Here is a 10,742-nt window from a genome sequence, read left to right on the forward strand (position 1 = left end):
GGCTGTGATTTAATGTTGGAGTAGTGTCTAATGGTTTACACACAACATGTTCCAGGGTGAAATCGGCGAGTTAATGTATATATAGTAAATTTGAAAAGATAAAATATTGTAGTTCATAATCTATAGTTAAAACAATAATTGAATAAAATAAAAAATTTTGGAAGTTTAAAAATATACGGGCAACTAATCTATTTTTTACTAAGATTCATTAGAACGAAAAATAATAACAACTTGAAAAGCAAGAAGAGTAAACCATATCAAAAAATTACTTGATGATCATAAAGAATTGTGGTTTCCAGTGGCGGCGCGTGGTCATTTTGACAACCGGGGCAAGCTACTGCGGGACCAAGTCACCCCCATCTACGGGGATAGGATGAGCGCTGTAAGTTCTCCCATCATTTTATGAGTATAAAAACCATTCCATCGGTAACATCCAATCGGCAAAAGCGACAATTTTTAAGGATAAGAAAGTGTCTTTAAAACCGGTCCAAGTCAAGGGATTAATAAATATAGACATAGTTTATTTTGAAACCTCTTTCAAAAGGAAAGGCAATATTTACCCAGATAAATACAATGACATATTAACAGAAACTTCGGGAAAGCAGACAAAACCTAAAATAAGGTTTAAAACGTTACTATGAAGAAAGGAAAGTTAATGCAAAGATAAGGACATGCGTCGCTCACTCATAGATATATATGCTGCTAGACTTCTACTGCTTGAACATATATGCAACACGCCGCGGTTTCTTGGAAGCAAAATGCTCAATAACGCGCTGATTAAAGTCATGCATCCCAGAAATAACGTCTCTGTGAATAGATAAAACAGCCAAGGAATTTAATCTATCTTGCTTCATTGTGTTTCTGAGATACGTTTTGATACGCTTCAGCGTGCTGAATGTTCGCTCTGCGTCGGCGGAAGAAATAGGCGTCGTCAAAATGATGTCCAGAAATTTTGCATACGCCGCAAAGGTAGTTACTAGAGTGTTATCTATGAGGAATCCATAGAGCGCGCAAGTTGATGTGATGTTCAAAAAAGTTTGATTGGTGTATATACATCGCAATTCATTTTCCAATTTACCCACGTTTATCATGGGGTAAAATTTGGAGACAGTAGCCAACAAATGGATGGGAAATTGACGTGCAAATTTAAAAAAAAATTTGGGGTTCATCAAAGAGAACGAGGCAAGGTGTTCAGTGCGCAGACGATCGCCTATTTGATTCACCAGAATGTCACAGCATTACTTTGCAGACAAAATCAAACGCTGCGTTGTTTGCCCGCGGCGTAAAGAAGCACTCCATGTGTCCTCGTATTTTATTGTTTCCCGGATACGAGATACAGCATCGCAGAAGTCTGAAATACACGACTGCACAGACGCTCCATCCATTAGCCTTGACTGCAATGCGCCGTATAATACATCCACGTGATAGAATATTGTGGAGAAAAAAGCGAGAAAAAATGAAAACTCACCATCTTCTAGCAGACGCTTTAGACCTGCCGCCTCCCTCACAGAGCGTTCGTCCCAAACCGGAGAGCTCTGAATGCCATTGAAACACTCAATGAGCTCAGACCTAATTTCGGACACGCCCTGCACCACGCGTGATTGGAAGTTCCAACGTGTTGGTGCACAAGCTGGGAGACGGCGGCTACATATCTGGCGAAGGAGGTCAGAGCGCTTCGGCGATACGGAAAAAAATGAAGAAAACACCGAAACATTTGCAAAAAATATACGGACGAGAGGGGGATCAAGACACATATTTTTAATAACGAGATTAAATTGGTGTGCATAACAATGTAAAAAATGCGCACGAGGAAAATCTTCTTTTATATAAACTTGAACACCATGTTTCGACCCACTCATGACTGCCGCGCCGTCATAAGTTTGAGCTATCAATTTTGACTTCGCGTTGTAAGGCTGTAACACTTCTTTCAGTACAGCCGATATCCCGCAAGCCGTGCGATCAACGATTGGTACAGAGCTGTGAAATCTCTCGGTAGGTTTACCATCTTTCACAAACCGAAAAATCACAGCCTATTGGGAAACGCACGTGATGTAAGTTGTCTCGTCAGACTGAATCGAAAGGAACTGGCAATTCTCAATTTCCAGAGCCAAATGTTGTAAATAAATTTTATACATTGAGTCGAGCAAATCATTTTGGATATCCTTAGATGTCCCTTTCGAAACAGTTGCGGCATCAAGATGATCTCTCAATACTGTATCTAGGGATGCGGTGTATTCCACCATATCCAAAAATACCCCTCTATTAGAAGAGCCAGCCCGTTCATCGTGCCCACGGAGGGACAGCTCGTGACAACCAATGAACTTCAAAACATCTATCAATCGACCGAGAACATGGCGGTTTTTCTCGACGTTTCGGTTGTGCCGACGAATAGAAACCGCGCGTCCTTCATCCAACTGTGCTGCAATATTAACATTTCCGAATGTTCGGTATTTTACTGCATTGTCCAGATGCTCCATAGAAGATTGATGATCCCTGGCACGCTCGGAAAGATGTTTAAGATCTCTAAAACCAAATTTACACCAACGTGAGTCACGGGCGGTAGCAAAAAGTAGGCAATAAAAACAAAAAAGTGCACTTTTGTCTTCGCTGTAACACAACCATTCGTGTTTTTTATACCAAGTTTCTGCGCAGAATGTACGCCGACGCTTTCCTCCGTCATGGGATTGTTCCAGTGAACAATTTTTTGGTTGATAAGGCCCAAGACGTTGTACCTCTAATTTTTGTTCCAGCGGCAGCTGCGAAAACGGAGTGCAAAGTAGTGCATCAACCTTATTCATTATGAGGTCTAAGGCTAAGAAATGCGAAGCCGGAAAGAAGTGAGGAGCTCAAAAGGAATGTGGAAAATCGAAAGCAAATGGACTAAAGGTCTCTAACTGATTCAAATAGCGAAACAAGCGACAAAAACGAAGGCGAGGAAACTATCAACTCTTCAAGCAACCAACGAACGAGAAGGAATGCGTGAATATGTCAACACGTTGTTGTAAGAAACGTCGGCATTGTGTCGTCATAATTCCGGGGCTAGCCCCGATCGGCCCCGATGATTTAGTAAAAGAAACAGAAAACAAACGAGACAAACGCGGCGAGTGGAAGATAAAAGAGAGAATACGATATACAATGAGCAACCGGGGCAAAATCGGCGTCGCCCCGTCGACGTTCGGCGAAGGCTTTGCGAGCAAAAAATGAACCATGTCGGGAGAATATGGCTAGTGTAGACAGTCTGTGCAACCGATATTGAGGTATTTTTCGAATATTTTTATTATACCGTTTGCCCTATTGACGCGCCGCCACTGTAATCTAGTAATCTTAAAGGCGCAGAAAAGGTTATATATACTTGGAGTATAATTTGATCGTTTGTTCCGCCTGAGATAACCCCAGCTGAAGCATTTATATTAGAATGACTGATATATGTTTTTTGAGATAGCAAATCTTCCGGGAGATATGTGTTGACTGTTAGCACGTGCTTTTGCGCAGTATATTACGCGCTGCCAAGAATCTATTGTGTTATATCTGACACCAGATAAAACGTCTTTGGGTTAAGAAGAATCTTGAACTGCTTAGCAGATTGTTTTCACTTCGTATTATTTGATGAGAGAGCAAATGAGTGATTGCTTTTCTTTCTGTAGATTCTAAAACTAATAAGAATTTTTGAATCAACGAAACATGCTCAGGATAATCGTATTATTAGGTAAGCTATCACATGCTCCACATATTTTCAATTTTCTTCGGCGCAACGTGTAAGATATTATCGAATACTTATACTGCCTATTAGTTAATTAGGTAAACAAACATTCAGAGAAAATGATTTCAATTTCTCCTGTTTTTAGGATTTTTCTTCATGGCGAGCGGATGGCCGGTACCTGTGGATCTCTGCAACAACAGTACCGGTGTATTTGAGTATGATGATAAAGACTCGTTTTCTCATAAATGGAATATGACTGCGAATAACTGTGTTTACAATGAAAGCGCGCTGATACTTCGATTGAATACAATAAGTCTGACATACAATGGCAATTGCAAGGCATCTCAGGTTTGCCTAGGCTTAGTGTTATGCTATTAATGATTTTTTCTCTGAATCTTTTGTCAAATAATAGTTGGTGGGGCTTACATTTCAACATTAAATTTAAAAGTAAAACGAAACTACGAAAAAGTTTCAATGAATATTTTATTACTTTGTAATCGTTCAATTTCAACGTTCTACATCCCACACCGTGACCTCGCTTTGAGTAATTACAAACATTATAAACATTTGAAAAGATTATACTGAATTGAAAACAGAAAATGTCGTCATACCATCTGACTTCCCTCATTCACTTTATATTTGAACAACCTGCTGGAAAAATATATAAATACAAGTATTTTTGTTTATTTTTTCAGCGTTTCAGAATTATCGCGAACTTTGTAAATTACAAGGTTTATGTTTTGTTGTCGTATCAGCGAATTCATCACTTTCAAACAGATGACTTATTGACGGATGTAATCCAATATTCCAAGACCCCATCTTTCCGGTCGTGGTTGATTTTCAGAAAAAAAAAAATAGAAAGACAATGACATTGAGCATTGCTTTTGAATACATAATGAACGAAGAAAATATATCAGGTTTGCTTATGAACAATAATTAATGGCTCCAGTTATGATGTTTAATATACGTACAGTTGGTGGTAATGTACGTGGGTGCAAATATTCGTGGGTGCAAACGTCCGTGAATGCAAATGTGCGTGGGTGTAAAAGTTCATGAGTGCAATTGTCGGTTAGTGCCATGTAGGTAAGTGCTAATGTGCGGGTTTGAAAATCTACGTGGGTGCATATGTACGTATGTGAAAATGTACGCGGGTGCAAGTATCGGCGGGTGCAAATGTTGACGGGTGAAATATTGGTGGGTGCAAATGTCCATGGGTGTAATGTAGAGGGGTGCAAACGTAGGTGGGTGCAAATGTGCGGACTTAAGTATGCGTGGGTACAAATGTACGTGGGTGCAAATGTGCGTGGGTGCAAATATTCATGGGCGTAAATGTACGTGGGTGCAAATGTGCGTGGGAGAAAATGTTCATGGGTGTAATGTAGAGGGGTGCAAATGTAGGTGGGTGCAAATGTGCGGACTTAGGTATACGTGGGTACAAATGTACATGGGTGCAAATGTAGGTGGGTGCAAATGTGCGTGGGTGCGAATGTACGTGGGTGAAAATGTATGCGGGTGCAAATGTACATGGGTGCAAATGTGCGTGGGTGCGAATGTACGTGGGTGAAAATGTACGCGGGTGCAAATGTACATGGGTGCAAATGTGCGTGGGAGAAAATGTTCATGGGTGCAAATGTGCATGGGAGAAAATGTTCATGGGTGCAAATGTGCGTGGGTGAAAATGTGGGTGCAAGTATCGGCGTGGGTACAAATAAAATATATAAGTAGATACAAATGTATATGAATGCAAATGTTCGTTGGTGCAATGTAGGTAGGTGGAAATGTCCATGAGTACAAATGTTCGTTAATGCAAATGTGCCGTCACCAAAATGCCCGCAAATACTTTTTTACAGAGACTAAAAAATCTAAATCTGATTTATTTGATTAAAAAAATATCATCCATACACATTGTCACAATCAAAGTTATGAAATCGTTGAGCGTGTTTGCGTGTTTCAGGGGTCAAAATATTATTACAAATATGGGACTTTCAGGATCGTCTATAAGCATCCAAAATCAGTATTATATATTCGGGTTTTTAAAATAAGATCATTTCCTAATTGCATTACATACATTTAAAATTTGCCAACAAACTTACAACTTACAATCTTATATTTAACTTGGACCAAGTCAAAAGAAAAATGGTAATTATCATTTGATTTAATAAATATTATTAGTTTTTCTATTGTTCCTTTTTACAATTATTTGTTATTCCATTTGAAGAGACCTCATTACCGACCGCACCTACGAAAATGGTAACCACAGACGCCGAACCTGTCTCAACATCTGATCTGCCGCAAAATAGTTCTTCCATCGACCGCACTCCCAGTATCATACTTGGAATTCTTTTAGGATTTATGTCTATTGCTCTGTTGGCTGTAGTCATAAGGTAATCAATCATATGCGGTAACCTAATTAATATTAACTTGAAATACTTCAAGTTTTTCTTATTGTCAATCGGCACTTGCTCACAAGTATTGCAGCTCGTTTCATTCCAGTGATTGTTATTACTGCGCCAATATGAGTCATATTTATCTCTGAGTAAGTGTATGTGACCTTGATTTGATTATATGCTCTAACACAGGGGTGTGAAACCTGCGACTAGCTGGCCGAATGCGGCCCACAAGGAACAATTGTGCGGCCCGCGAGTTATTGACTTAGTTTAACTTGGTACGTGCGAGTAATTCCGATCTCTTTATGTAGCAAAGGCTATACCTGAGTCAAATTTATTATCTATAATGCAATGCTCTAACAGCTAGCTTGTGCAAAATGGGCAACGCATTCAATAAGATCAATAACCATAATTTTCTGTACCTGCAAATACTAGAAAGTCTGTGGTAAATAAAGGTGCGACCCACGGTTTCACAACTAATATTTGTTTGTTGGTCTTCTGAATTAAAGTAAAGGTAGCGCTCCCTAGACTAACATAATATTGTATTAATATTTAAACGAGATAGCGATCAGAGACCGCCGACTTATCGATCTAGCGGCGTGTGTCCTTCGCTTTGGCTCAATAGCAACACCGCGTGTCCCATCACTAATTAATTGATAACTTGCTAATTATACGACATAATTAATAGATAGATATCGCGTGCATCTAACAGACGGACAGACAAACAAACAGACAAATACCTATCAATATACTCACCGATCAAGATCGATAAGTGACAAAGCGGTGGTTGCGGAACCTGTTGGTACCCAAATGACTCGTACAAAAGAAAAGAAATAGCATTCCAATCATATTTTAAGAACTTGAAGAATTAACCAGTAGATTTGGAAAATAATTCGATTTTATTCAAATCAGACTAACCCGAGAATGACGAAATAGCAAATGTTGTTATGCTTTGTTATTTATACGGTACTCACGTAGTATGTGTGCGAGGTCAGGGTTAGGACATAATTTTATTCGGATTTTCCTTATGTTAGTTCTATTACGAGTTCGGGGACTGACTGTGTTAGCCATATAAATATACCCCTTCCCCATATAACTTTCAGAACCCATACACAATTTGATGTAAAATAAGCGAACACAATTAATATCTCCAATCTCCATATAGGTACACATACTTCTGGAGCGTTATTCAGAGATTGCTAGGCGGGAGTGTTTTACCCAAATTTCTCATTTGCACGGCTCAAGATGGTTACACTTGTTACAGTGACCTGCTACCTTGTGAATACCTAAATTTAGTAAAAAGCAATGATAGCAATGCTGATTTTTATTTCATTTTAATTAAGGAATCAGAGTCTGAAACGAAAGCTCCAAGCAGAAAACGTGAACTCACAAAAGACTACAGCAACTTTAGAAATCGCAGGTGGAAGTGGCGAACAGAATCCGTACGACTTTGCCAACGAAGAAGTCGCAGGAGCAAGCATCAATGCTCCTGCAAACGTACCGGATGCGGTTTACTGCGTTGTGAACAAACAAGCAAAAAAGAGCGCGATGCAGCAGTGATATTGCGATTTATTGACAAATCATTATAAGACAAAGTTAATTTTCAAGTCGAATATTTGCTAACATTTACTTGGTAACGATATTCTTTAAATTTTAAACAAGACATTAAGCGGAAATTATAGTGTTTAAAGTACGTGCTGTTGCCGCATTGCCATTGTTGCTCCTTGCCCGGAAAAGGAAAACATGCAATAATCGAAAAAACATATTGACTTCCATGTACATTTCATGATGATCACAATAGTTTTTTTCATTTTGAATGGATTTATAAAATCGGAGTCACGGGAATCGCTAGTTACATATTCATTTGAAGGTGATCGTACATTTGAACCCATGTTCGCGGGTTCAATCTATATGCGGGTACTAAAATCCATGAGTTAGGGTTAGTATGGGTTCAAATATCCGAAAAACAAAAAAAATTCCATAGGTGCAATAGTATACAGGTGCAATTGCCGTGGGTTGAGTTGTACGTGGGTACAAAAGTAATGAAACCTCATTTGAATAACATATCTACCTGTATTAATAGATACATTACAAGTTTTCTAATAAATTTGTGTTCATTGAAAACGAAGTGAGTCGCTTTGGAATTATGATGTTTTCGATCATGTTCGTATTTTTTCTTGTTGTTTTTAAAAAATTTTCTTGTTTTGTTTGACCAATTGCTTTGAAATATTTAGTGGTTGAAGATTGTATTTATCGCTATAAGACTATTACTTTTATTTTTTTCAACAATTTCTGTGAGCTGTATGCAATTATTTTTTTCTGCGATGACGTCATCAAAATTAAAAATTGCGCACTTAGCGGCGGTTTCGCGTTAGGTTCTATCTAGTGGTCAGGTAGAGTCGTAGAAACTGCGATAATGACAGTCTGCAGTGAAAGATTGCATACCACTTCGTACCACTTCGTTTTAGTCTTCGTGCCCATATATTCAAGCAGTGCTCTCTTGTTTTATTATATTTTTTAATTTTTTCATGCTTGACTGTTGCAATATATTTTTTTGTGTGTAATATAGAATTTAGGAAAATAAGTATAATTTGATTGTATTATTTGGGATTTTGCAGATCGATTTGTTATATATGAAAAACCTTTAGTACTACCAACATCAATGATGCAGAAACATTGTCCACTGATTTATCATTGATTTCTCTTTATTCTGATCTTGGTTCCAATTTTCCAGTGTTAACAGTGGAATAACCGCAAAAGGCCATGGCTTGTTTAGTTTTGCAGTCGCACGTTGACTTCTCAATAACTCGATTTTAAATTTGAGTTATTATGAAATATACTATCATTAAATGCCAGTGGTTCTCAAAAGATGGGGCGTGTCCCACAAAAGGGTGGCATAAACAATGTTTTGAGGGAGCGTGAAGCTGATTAAAAATAAAAATATTTGTTCGATTTCATCTTGCCGCCTTATTTTGAATATTTACATTTCTTTATGGAAACTTTCAAGATTGCGATTCCATCCGCTTTTTTATTTATTTTGAATATAACCTACCATCTGCAGCTTATTTTTAACTAGTTATTTTTGAGGTGGGGCGCGAGACATGATAAATTCTAAAAACGGGCATGGCCTAAAAAGTATGATAACCACTAAGCCCGAGTCTGTTGGCAGATTGCTGTAATTTGAGAACCTAATGTTTCTATAATAAACAAGATATGGAAACTTTGGTTTCTATTGTTGTAATACGATGTATCTTGGCTATACCAATATTGCAAAATTATTATGTTTAACAGTAAAGCTGTATGTTTAACTTTCAAGATTGCGATTCCATCCGCTTTTTTATGTATTTTGAATATAACCTACCACCTGTACCTTTTTTTAACTAGTTATTTTTAGGTGGGACGCGAAACATGATAAATTCTAAAAACGGGCATGGCCTAAAAAGTATGATAACCACTAAGCCCGAGTCTGTTGACAGATTGCTGTAATTTGAGAATCTAATGTTTCTATAATAAACAAGATATGGAAACTTTGGTTTCTATTGTTGTAATACGATGTATCTTGGCTATACCAATATTGCAAAATTATTATGTTTAACAGTAAAGCTATCAAGCAATCGGAAGTAATAGGCATAATTAGATTGGATTATGTCATAAATATCAAAGGTTCAACAGTTTTTCAGCGAAATGAATCTGTATTTTACGGAATTCGTAGGTTTATGCAAAATTTAACTTTTTTCAATGATATACAGACATATGGAAATTTTAAAATGTTAGTTTTCAAGTATGGGACCATGCATGGTTGTCATAAAACACGGAATCTTCGTTATATGAGTCAGCGGGAACGAAATAATCCAACTACTTTTGTGTAAAGCATATGCACATTCTGTTTTAAACGTGAATCATCGTCGTTCTTTTTATGACCCTATTGCGCATATTTTGATGTCGTTTTAATACTGCAATGTTGAATTAATATTTTAAACCAGGGCTCCTCAACTGGCGGACAGCGTTCCGAATCCGGACCTTTCGAGTATTTGATTCCGACCGCACCTAATTATTTATTTTGGATCATTAGGTTGATCCAAAGGGTTCCTGAAAGTTCCTTTTATAAAATGACTTTCAAAGTTTTGCATATATATGAAAAGACTTATAACACCATAATAAACAATCTTGATTAGCAAATAATCATTAGCCGGTCGAGGAAGTGCGCGTTTGAGGTTGCTGAACTATAATTTCTAGAAAGACCAGACCCAAATGATTTTTGAAGTTTTGTATGCGGATCTTCGATAAAAATATTTAGGTAGCGCTGCTCCACACCAGAGATGTGCAACCTGCGGCCCACAAGAAAAATTTTTGAAACGAGTTTTTACTTTAGTTTAATCTGGTATGTCGAGTAATTTCAATTCTTTTGCTTAGCGAGGTATATACCTGAGCTTTTGCAAAACGAAAAAAGAATGTCATAAGATCAATACCCAAAGCTTTAGTGCCTGCAACTACTAAAAAGCATATGTAAAAAAAGATGCGTTCCGCGGTTGCACCCAGTTATTTGAATCAGGCCCTCCGGCATCAAAGGTTGCACACCCATGCATAACACTTTGCGGGTCGTATCTCTTGCAAGCCTACAAGCATTCGCTTGCCTGTATTTTGTAATATAGAAA

Source organism: Styela clava, chromosome 6 (genome assembly GCF_964204865.1).
Source record: "Styela clava chromosome 6, kaStyClav1.hap1.2, whole genome shotgun sequence".
In the NCBI taxonomy this organism is placed as follows: Eukaryota; Metazoa; Chordata; class Ascidiacea; order Stolidobranchia; family Styelidae; genus Styela; species Styela clava.